Source organism: Lathyrus oleraceus, chromosome 1 (genome assembly GCF_024323335.1).
Source record: "Lathyrus oleraceus cultivar Zhongwan6 chromosome 1, CAAS_Psat_ZW6_1.0, whole genome shotgun sequence".
NCBI classification, from domain to species: domain Eukaryota; kingdom Viridiplantae; phylum Streptophyta; class Magnoliopsida; order Fabales; family Fabaceae; genus Lathyrus; species Lathyrus oleraceus.
The window spans coordinates 361,542,020-361,551,969 of NC_066579.1; the positions used below are offsets into that span (position 1 = coordinate 361,542,020).

Here is a 9,950-nt window from a genome sequence, read left to right on the forward strand (position 1 = left end):
CGCTTCCTGTTGTTGTTGCATCTGGCGCATCATCTGCATCACTTCGAGATTCTGCGCTTGCATACCATCGATAGCATCCATGATGTCGTCGTTGGTTGCTGGCCTTCTTCGTCGACGACGTCGTGAGGATGGACCAACTGCATTATCGGAAGGGTTGAGCGGGACTGATTATTGTGCAGGAACTTGATCACCCTGCTCCATTTTGGCGAACTCGTCTGAAGGCGGGTTTGCTTGTGTAGGATCGGTGGCTTCGGGAGCATTTAGATCATAGATGTGGAGGTTGGGATTGGTGACATCTGTTAGGGCAATGTTGGGTAGAACAACACTTGGGACTTCCTGGTTGTTCACCATAAGGTAATACCCTCCGCCTACTCTGTTTTTGATTAGACGACTGGACCAACAGTAGCTTATATCCATAGATAGGGGAGGTAAAGATTCTAAATTTTGGAGTCGGTCCCCTAGGTTTAAGCCAAGTGCTATTGTGGTTATTAATCCACCTATTACAAAAGGTTGACGGCCTCTAGCACATAGGGTGCGGATGTGATGAAATAGGAAGGAGGCAGCGTTTACCTGAGTATCGCTTTCAAAGACGCATTGGAGGAAGAATAATTCCTTGGCGTTTACTTTGTTGTTATTCGGTCTTCCAAAAACTGTGTTTTGCAGGATGCGGATAAAGTACCGGATGGTTGGGTTATGTATATGGGAAGCAAGGAGCACATCCCAGTTGTTGGTTTCTACACCGGATATTTTCCTAAAGAGGTCGAAGGCGTGTATGTGCCACTGGGAATTCGGAGGGATTCTCGGGTGGACTTGTCCTTCTACGGGGAACTGTAGCATGGTACTCAATTGGTTTTGGGATAGGGAGTACTCGGTGTTGAACAAACGGAAGGTTGCGGTACCGGTTAAGTACTCGTCTTCACCGGCGGGAGTGTTGTACGAATAGGAACTTAAAAATTCTAAGGTTAGGGATGGATAGGTAGGTTGATTGTGAGTGCACAGAAAGGTTAAACCAGCAAGGCGGAACATCCATTCTATACCTTGAAGTAATCCTAATTGTTGTAAACAAGTTAAATCAGGGTACCTGGTGGATTGGACGCCTCGCTGTTGGAAACGCTCGAACTGCTCCCTTTGATAATTATCATCTTCGGATCGGAAGATGATATTTCCGAAAGCTTGGTTGCCCGCCATATCGATAAGTGGTTTGAAAGAAGTAGAGGGTAAGAAGATGAAATGTATTTTATAGAATGGTTTGTGGTGTATGAAGAAAGGTATGATGGGTATTTATAGGAAAGGATTTGGAAGTTGGAAAGGGAGTGGTTGAAAAGTAAATAAATGTGGGTAAATGTGAATAAATGGGGAAGGTAAAAAGGTGGGATGGTGTAACGGTCGTGTCCCAACGGATAGTAACGTTCACATAGTCAGACGGTGTCACGCTCGTGACAGGGGTGTTACGGGCGTGACAGGCACTCGGCGTGCCGCCCGTCATGGATTGTGTGACGCTCGTCACATAGTCATTCTGGCAACGTACTTTGTTTTTACCATTTTTTTTATTGTTGTTATTTTGTTATGCATATGTTTTATTTTATTTTGCTATTGTGATAATTTTAAATTGCCTTGCATGCTATTCTACTTTCCATAATATATATATATCTTTAATAAGTCATGTAGGTAGTAACAGTAGAGAGCATTATTGCTAGATATTGCATAAGCCATAATAAAGTAAAATAGATCAATAGCTTCATAAAATAATCATAATGTAACATTGGAAAACAAAAACAAAAATGCGAAAGAGAAACAAATACTAATATTAAAAATAATGTAAAAACTAATGAATAACCTAAACTAAAACTAAATAGCTAAGAAAAACAACTTCTAGCCACTTGCGGGATCTCTGGCCGGAGGAGCAAAGGAGTTAACACGGTTTAGCAATTCGTGGAATTGATTTGTCATAGTGCTCATGTATCCCAGAAATTCTTGTCCCATATTAGCTAGCTCTTCTCTGAGGGCGTTCTGTTCTGACATCAAAGCTTGAATGATGGTGTTATAATTATCTCCGGGCATATGATGTTTAGGATCGGGTACTGCTGATTCTTCGGTCGGGACAGACTGAGGAGGAGGGTCAATATCATAATAGCCAGATGGTGTCTGAGGGTCAGATTCAGCATAAGGGATCTGGTCATCACAAATCTCATAGTCCTGGATGGATTCAGTAGATCTAGCAGGAGAAGGTGTTCTGTTCAGGTTGTAGAGCCAATTACTGCGGTTATGAACACTAGTCCTCGGACTAGGCAAGGTGAATAGGCAAAGAACTTGGTTGTTAATTATAAGCTCAAACTCTTCAGGCCCTAGGTTCGCTATAAACATAGTGTTGAAGAGGAAAGGTATACTCATAGTCACAATGGCACAGAAAGGGCTTAAGTCAAGCATAGGCTGACGTAATCCGATAGCATTACCAATCATGGTTATTAAACCGCCTATTCGAATTGGTGCTCGTTCATCTCGGATAAGGTGGTCAAAATTTGCCAACATAAAAGTGGCACCGTTTACTGGACGGTTCTGGGAAGCACAAAATATGATGAAAAGTTCATCACGTGAAACTGAGGTACTGTTTGACTTCTTCCCAAATAAGGTGTGGGTCAAGATCTTATGGAAATAACGAAAGGCCGGGTTATGTATGTTTCCAGAGAGAAACTCATGTTCCTCGGGATCTTCATTTTCAGTCAAGCTTCCCCAAAAATATTCAAGTTCTCTATATTCAAAAAGTTTTTCTTGGCTCACTGTGAATGTATCAAGGGAGGTAGGGAAACCTAAAAGGTTGGTAAAGTCTCGAATGTTAAATTGATACTCCATGTTGAACATTCTGAACTGGATGAAACCTCTGCTTATTCCTTTTCCATGGCTGGGTAGATAGATCTGAGAACTAAGGAATTCTAGTGTCAGTCTCCGGTAGGTGACGAATTGTCTACGGATAGGAGAGGTTTTCCACCCTATCTGACTCAGCAAATACAGGACACTCTCTCTTAGTCCAAGGGTAGTCATTGCCCAATCATCAGCATACAAACTAGGTAGCATCTCTCTCGCTGCTAGTTCCTCAAACTTTTATTTCTGAGCTTTCCCTCTGAATTTGATACCCATACGATCAATTTGTCCCATCAGGTTAGTGTTAGCTAGAGAAAAGAAAAACAAGAGTTTTAGTCAGGATTTGGCCAAATGCCGAAAGAAAGAAAATTTTTATAAGTTAAAGTAAATTAAGAATGAATACTAAATAGAATTTAAAAGAAAAAGAATAATTAAAGAAGAAATAAAAATAAAATAAAAATTTGTGGGTTGTCTCCCACTAAGCGCTTTGTTTAATGTCGCAAGCTCGACATAAAAACTATCAAATATAATCTATAAAGTCTGGAGACATTACGTCTAAGTGCAAGACTTGCGAATCTTCATTGTTTTCTGCATAGTGATAATGTTTTAGACATTGTCCGTTTACGGTAAATGGTTCCATAGATTTGCCTTTAATTTCTACCGCTCCACTGGGAAGGACATTGGTGATTTGAAAAGGACTTGACCATCTAGATCGTAGTTTTCCCGGGAATAACTTTAGCCTAGAGTTAAATAACAGGACTGTATCGCCTTGTTTGAAGATTTTCCTTGATATGCGCTTGTCATGCCATTGTTTTGTTCTTTCTTTGTAGATTCTGGCATTTTCGTAAGCGTCTTGTCGAAGTTCCTCTAATTCGTTTATATCGAGGATTCGCTTTTCACCAGCGGCCTTATAGTTTAAATTTAGGTTTTTAATAGCCCAGTAGGCTTTATGTTCTAATTCTACCGGGAGGTGGCAAGATTTTCCATAAATAAGCTTAAATGGGGTTGTCCCTATGGGAGTTTTGTAAGCGGTTTGATATGCCCATAAAGCTTCTGGTAATTTCAATGACCAGTCTTTCCTTGAGGTGGCGACTGTTTTTTCCAATATTTGTTTGATTTCTCTGTTAGACACTTCCACTTGCCCACTGGTTTGAGGGTGGTAAGGTGTTGCTACTCTATGTCTCACACCATACTTAAACAGTCGAGTATCTTAGATATGAAATGCGATCCACCATCACTGACTACTATTCTCGGGACACCAAATCTTGGAAATATTATATTCTTAAAGAGTCTAGTTACTACTCGCGTGTCGTTTGTTGGAGAAGCTATAGCTTCAATCCATTTTGATACGTAGTCAACCGCTACGAGTATGTACTTGTTACCGAAAGAAGATGGAAAAGGTCCCATGAAGTCTATTCCCCACACGTCGAAAATCTCTACTTCCAAAATGCCTTTTTGTGGCATCTCGTCACGTCTAGATATGTTTCCTGTGCGTTGACATCTATCACATTTCTTAATAGTCGCATGCACATCCTTCCATATGTTTGGCCAATAAAGACCGGCTTGTAGGATTTTGGAGCAGGTCTTGGATGTACTTGCATGTCCACCATAAGGTGCGGAGTGACAGTGTTGGATTATATTTTCTACCTCTTCTTCAGGTATACACCGACGGAAAATACCATCGGGGCATCTTTTGAAAAGTAAAGGGTCATCCCAGTAATAGTGTTTTATGTCATAGAAGAATCGTTTCTTTTGCTGGTAGGATAAAGTAGGTGGAACTATTCCGGCAGCTAAATAATTGACGAGATCAGCGTACCACGGTGTAACACATATAGCTAAGGTGGTCTCTACCTGTTTATCAGCTTTATTTTCTTCCAAAGTAGCTATAAGTTTATCGTACGAGAAATCATCGTTGATCGATGTTCTTTCCGGTTCCAGGTTTTCGAGTCTAGAGAGGTGATCTGCTACTACGTTTTCAGTTCCTTTCTTGTCTTTGATTTCCAAATCGAACTCTTGTAGCAACAAGATCCAACTTAGGAGTCTAGGTTTAGCATCCTTTTTTGTTAAGAGGTACTTAATGGCGGCATGGTCAGTGTAAATGATTATTTTGGCTCCGACCAAGTAAGAACGAAATTTATCTAGCGCAAATACTACTGCTAAAAGTTCTTTCTCGGTTGTGGCGTAATTCATTTGTGCTTCATCTAGAGTTCTACTTGCGTAATATATGACGTGAAGCTTTTTATCCTTTCGTTGTCCTAAAACAGCGCCCACGGCGTAATCACTTGCGTCACACATTATTTCGAATGGTTCATTCCAATCTGGTGTCTGCATTATGGGCGCGAAGACAATGCTTGTTTAAGCGTTTGGAATGCTTCTAAACATTTGTTGTCGAAGATGAATTCAGCATCTTTCATCAATAGTCCGGTCAAAGGTTTAGTTATTTTAGAGAAGTCTTTAATGAATCGTTAGTAAAAACCGGCATGTCCTAAGAAGCTTCGTACTTCTCTCACAGTTTTCGGAGGTTGAAGGTTTTCGATTACCTCTATTTTGGCTTTGTCTACTTCAATCCCTCTGTTTGAGATGATGTGTCCTAAAACAATTCCTTCTTGTACCATAAAGTGACATTTTTCCCAATTAAGTACTAGGTTTACTTTTACACATTGTTCTAGAACTCTTTCTAGGTTTTCAAGACATTCTTCAAAGCTTTGTCCGCATACAGAGAAATCGTCCATAAATACCTCCATGATGTTTTCGAGAAAATCGGCGAATATCGCCATCATGCACCTTTGGAAGGTTGCAGGAGCATTGCACAAGCCGAACGGCATTCGTCGATAAGCGAAGGTACCAAAAGGACACGTGAATGTTGTCTTTTCTTGGTCATCAGGATGAATTGGTATTTGAAAGAAGCCTGAGTAACCGTCTAGATAGCAGAAATGAGAATGTTTTGCTAATCGTTCTAACATCTGGTCAATGAATGGTAAAGGGAAATGATCTTTTCGGGTTGCTTTGTTTAGTTTCCTATAGTCAATGCACATTCTCCATCCCGATTCGATTCGTTTAGTTATAGTTTCTCCTTTTTCATTTTCAATAACTGTTATACCTCCTTTTTTCGGTACTACGTGTACAGGACTAACCCATTTGCTATCAGATATAGGATATATAATACCTGCCTCTAATAACTTGGTTATTTCCTTCTTCACTACCTCACTCAGGATCGGGTTTAGTCTTCTCTGGTGTTCCCTAGAAGTTTTACAGTCTTCTTCTAGCATGATGCGGTGCATACAAATAGAAGGACTTATTCCTTTAAGGTCGGTGATGTTGTATCCTAGTGCGGTTGGATATTTTCTTAAGATATGCAGGAGTTTTTCTGTTTCGAGTTTTCCTAGGTCTGCATTAACTATCACTGGTCGTTCAAGTTCTAAGTCTAGGAATTCATATCTCAGATTTTTGGGAAGTGTTTTCAGGTCTAGGGTTGGTTTCTTAAGGCATTGCGTAGGATCCGATGTTATTTCTAAACATTGGTTAAGTTTGTCTTCTACAAGATAGTCAGATGATTTGTCATTTTCTAACTCTGTTTCTTTTATGCATTCATCGATGATATCCATGAAGTAACATGTGTCTTCTATTGCAGGTGCTTTCAAAAATTGGGAAAGAATGAACTCAATTTTCTCTTCTCCTACTTCGAAAGTGAGTCGTCCTCGTTTTACGTCTATGATTGCACCGGCAGTTGCTAAGAACGGTCTTCCCAGTATAATGGGTGTAACTTCATCTTCTCTAATATCCATAATTATAAAATCGGTTGGAATGTAGAATTGACCTATGCGCACGGGAACGTTTTCAAGAATTCCTACAGGATATCTAACGGAACGATCTGCTAGTTGCACAGACATTTCAGTTGGTCTTAATTCTCCCATTTCAAGTTTCTTGCATATGGATAAAGGCATAACACTAATACCGGCTCCTAAATCGCATAAGGCTTTATCTATGATAAATTTTCCTATGTGACAGGGTATAGAGAAACTACCCGGATCTTTAAGTTTAGGAGGCATATTCTGGATTATAGCGCTACATTCAACAGTGAGTGTAACGGTTTCGCTATCTTCAAGTTTCCTTTTATTAGAAAGAATTTCTTTTAAGAACTTAGCATATGAGGGCATCTGCGTAATAGCTTCTGTAAAAGGAATTGTGACGTTTAATTGTTTCAGTAGGTCAACAAATTTTTTAAATTGGCCCGCATCTTTGGTTTTAATAAGCCTTTGAGGGTAAGGGATAGGTGGTTTATAAGGTGGTGGAGGTACATAAGGTTCTTTCTTTTCTACGGTTTCCTTATCACTCTCTTCTTTTTCCTTAGGTTTATTTTCTTCCTCAGTTGACTTTTTAGAGTTTTGGTTCTCAGTTCTTGGATCAGACGGTCCTTCCACTTCCGTTCCACTTCTTAGTATGATTGCATGAGCGTGGCTTCTCGGGTTAGGTTGGGGTTGTCCAGGAAATGTACCAGTTGGGGCAGTAGTAGGCGCTTGTTGTTGAGCTACTTGTGATATTTGTGTTTCCAGCATTTTGTTATGGGTAGCCAGGGCATCTACTTTACTTGCTAGTTGTTTAATTTGTTCGCCAGTGTGTACATTCTGGTTTAAGAAATCTTTATTGGTTTGCTGTTGAGAAGCTATGAAGTTCTCCATCATGATTTCCAAGTTGGATTTCCTAGGAACGTTATTGTTAGGTGTAGATGGGATCGGCTTTTGATATCCAGGAGGTATAGCTGGGGCTTGATTTGGAGCTTGTCCAGGCACGTATAAGGCATTATTACTCTTATATGAAAAATTAGGATGATTCTTCCAGTTGGAGTTATAGGTATGCGAGTAGGGATTTCCTTGAGCATAGTTTACTTGCTCTGCTTGGATTCCTGTTAGGAGCTGACAATCTGCAGGAGTGTGACCTTGGATTCCACAGACTTCACAATTCTGAGTTATGGCAACCACGGTGGCTGGAGGTGATACATTTAAACTTTCAATTTTCTGGACCAGAGCATCCACTTTTGCATTAACATGATCAAGGTTACTTATCTCGTACATGCCACTTTTCGCCTGAGGTTTTTCTACCATTGTTCTTTCGCTTCCCCACTGATAGTGGTTTTAGGCCATGCTCTCGATAAGTTGATAAGCATCAGCGTAAGGTTTGTTCATAAGTGCACCACCTGCGGCGGCGTCTATTGTTAACCTCGTGTTGTACAAGAGACCATTATAGAAGGTATGAATCACTAACCAGTCCTCTAAACCATGGTGTGGACAAAGTCTCATCATGTCTTTGTATTTTTCCCATGCTTCGAAAAGAGACTCGTTATCTTTCTGTTTAAATCCATTTATCTGGGCTCTTAACATAGTTGTTTTGCTCGGCGGAAAATATCGGGCAAGGAAGACTTTCTTCAACTCGTTCCATGTGGTGACTGAGTTGGAAGGAAGATACTGAAGCCATCTTCTAGCACTGTCTCTTAACGAGAAAGGAAAAAGACGAAGTCGAATTGCCTCTGAAGTGACACCATTAGCTTTAACAGTATCAGCGTATTGGACAAATACGGATAAATGAAGGTTTGGATCCTCGGTAGGATTTCCAGAGAATTGGTTCTGTTGCACTGCTTGCAACAGTGAAGGTTTAAGTTCGAAGTTGTTTGCTTCGATTGCGGGTGGAGCAATACTCGAATGCGGCTCATCTTGCGATGGAGCGGCGTAATCTCGAAGAGCACGAGCTGGTTCTGCCATCTCGGGTATCGGTGAAGGAAGAAGATTTTTGAGATCAGGAATTTCAATAGGAGGGAGATTGTTTGCAGCACGATATTCCCGAATTCGTCGTAACACTCGGAGATATAGTTCGATGTCGTTGATTTGTAAGTAGAACGGCTCGCCTTGTGAGCGAGTGTGTGGCATACAAATCAACGAAAGAAATAAAAATAAAAATAAGCCTTAGTCTCTACAGCGTAACAGAAGAGTTACGATATCGACTAAATAAAAGTCCCCGGCAACGGCGCCAAAAACTTGATCGCGACTTTATGAGTCGAATTTGGGGTACAAACTGCAAGTGCACAGTTCTATCGCGTAGTTTTAAAAGATATCGATCCCACAGGGACTTATGAATCGATGTACCGTTTTCTAAGGTTACTTCGTAAAGCTAAGGCGGATGATAATTTGATTGTTCGGGGGAAAAGTTAAAACTAAAATAAGATCTAGATTAAATATCAATTAAGCGGATATCGGTATGTAGTTCGTCGTAATTAGGGAATCAAATCTTCGTTGGTTTCTTGGTTTTAAAATAAATCTTTTCAGTAGATACTATTGATTAAAAATCTTTTCTCAAACTCTCGCTCTGTTGAATAGACTATGACTTTATATTAACGTAGCTGTCACTTATTAGTTAAGTCCAAAATCACTTTTTGAAAACAACAGAATCTATAGAAACTCTTTTTAAGAAAACACTAATCGTTTAAACACCCTCGTCTCAAACTCTCGCTCTGTTGACTTAGATTATATAATTAAATTCAAATGCTTAACTCTCGTCCTCACATTTAACTTTTAAAAAATACTTTTTGAAAAAGATCAGAATTTAGTTAACTCTAAAAATTGCTTTCGCCCTGATCTAGAATTAATGCTCAATTTACTATGTCCAGTTAAAAAACTCAAACTCTCGTTCTATTGAATTTAACTTCTTTATGTCTTTTACTCTCGTACAAAAAATTTGTTATTAAACCTGTAAATTGAGACCATAAAAAGAGTGATTTTGTTTTTAAACGTAACTAAACCGACTTAGTTTTGATTCCTTCATTCCGCTTACTTTACATACCGATACCTAAATAAATTAGCCAGACATGTTAAACAGATCTAAACAATGCATAAATAAATCCATCTCAGGCAAATAATATAAATAAACAATAAAGCAGGGCATATATAAATTCAAACAATAATTAAAGAACCTGAGTAATTAATAGCAGTCTTGAACACTCCACCACAGACCGGTTGAATTTGTTCTTGAATTCTTCAATCGGACAGGAAAATAAAAAGTGAAGGAATAAAAAACCTAGGGTCTAACGTAAGGTTAGATCC

General features: G+C 39.6%; 1 non-coding gene across 1 annotated transcript; it reads left to right on the forward strand.

The window, feature by feature from the left end:
* The first annotated feature begins 8,130 nt into the window (after window positions 1-8,130).
* Window positions 8,131-8,237, forward strand: LOC127116280 (small nucleolar RNA R71). Its single transcript, XR_007801238.1, has one exon. It is a non-coding gene; the product is annotated as a small nucleolar RNA R71 (small nucleolar RNA).
* The last annotated feature ends 1,713 nt before the right edge of the window (window positions 8,238-9,950 follow it).